This window comes from Suricata suricatta, chromosome 10 (genome assembly GCF_006229205.1).
Source record: "Suricata suricatta isolate VVHF042 chromosome 10, meerkat_22Aug2017_6uvM2_HiC, whole genome shotgun sequence".
Lineage (NCBI taxonomy): Eukaryota > Metazoa > Chordata > Mammalia > Carnivora > Herpestidae > Suricata > Suricata suricatta.
Window position 1 is genome coordinate 59,055,937 of NC_043709.1, and position 1,627 is coordinate 59,057,563.

Here is a 1,627-nt window from a genome sequence, read left to right on the forward strand (position 1 = left end):
TGTGTGTAGATCTTCCCCCTCCTGTGTTACCCACCATCTTCCAAATCCTTCCACAAATAGTGTTGTTACAACTGTCCTGCCCATCACTTATAAGGCACTTGCTAATACCATCTCAACCAATGCATATACATCTACCTCCAGGTTTGCTTCAGATCCTGGTGCCGTCAACATGGGCACCACTCCCCCTTCAAAGGTTATTTTCATGTATTTTCCAAGTAGCTCAGGACTGTCCCAGTTTGAAACGGAAGGGCTCTGAAAATGTTCCAGTTTCCACCAGCACACCTAGGTATCAGAAGACAGCCTTTCTTGCAGGTGTTGCTGTTCCAGCTAGCTTGTCACTTGGGGGTTCGGGTTTCACCTCCACTCCAGTAGGCGATGCCCCTGCAAACTGCAGCTGAGCTTCTGACGAAGCCATGGATACTACATCTCCATCTCAGGCTTCCATCGTCTATTCCTCCCCTGTGTTCAGGGACAACCATGTCCCACTTTCCATGGTGCTTCCTGGTTCTGATAAGACACCACCCAGTAGCAGTACTGTTGTGGCCCAGGACTCTATCCATTTACCTGAAAAGTCATCCATGACACAGACCTCCGTTTCCAACCAGTCAAGCCCAGGAATCACGTCTCAGTCCACTTATGGGCAGCAGCCTAACACTACTTACCTGTTGGGATCACCAATAACCTCAACACAAGTTATGGGTCCAACTGCTTGTGTAGCCAAGCGACCCAGAGACAACACAGTGCAGTCAGGTTTGGCAGGTTCTGCATCTATTAGTACTACCAGTATTCAGCCAACCTCTAGTGACCCCCCACAAAGACCCTGTGGCTTGCCAGGCCATAGTGCATCTGTTGCAGTTGCAAGTGGCAGAACCAACTCCATGCTTGCACTCACCTATAGTTCTGTCCACCTTTCAAACAATGGTGGCCCACCTGCCCAGCATACAGACAGCAAGCATGGAGGGGACAACGTCATCCCCATGATGGTAGGACCTGGTATTATTGCTTCACAGCAGAATAAATGCAGCTGACCTAATGCAAATGCAGCAAGTGCTGCAGCAGACATAGACATTATCATATTTATGATGGCAGGCCTCTATGTCAGCACCCCCTATAAGTACAACAGGAGCTCACATACCCCCAAAAAAGAAGGTGCTCTGGGGAAGATCGCCACACCTTCTATGACTAACTAGGACACACGTATGGTCCTTCATCCACATAGAGTGTATGTGCCTCCCATAACCTTAGTGCTAGTCATGCGATGAGGGATAACACCACAAATAAAGACCAAATCTTCCTCTGCAAATTGTATATAACTAGAAATGGACTTAAAAAATCCTTTCTCTTGTCTTTTAAATCTCAACAAGTAAGGACCAATCTGCCTCTGCAAATTGTATATAACTGGAAATGGACTTTGTTGCACCAGAAAGGGGCCCAACCCCTTTAAGTGAAACTTAACCTGATCTGTTCATACAGAAAATGTGTACATTGTTTGCACATGTCTATTTGCATTTCTATCCATGGGTGTTTTGGAGGGCAAGGGGCACATGAGCCCCAGTTTATACCTACTCCAGATTGACACCAGATTCAAGAAATTCTGGTGGTGGAAAACAGAAGGAAGCTGCATAAA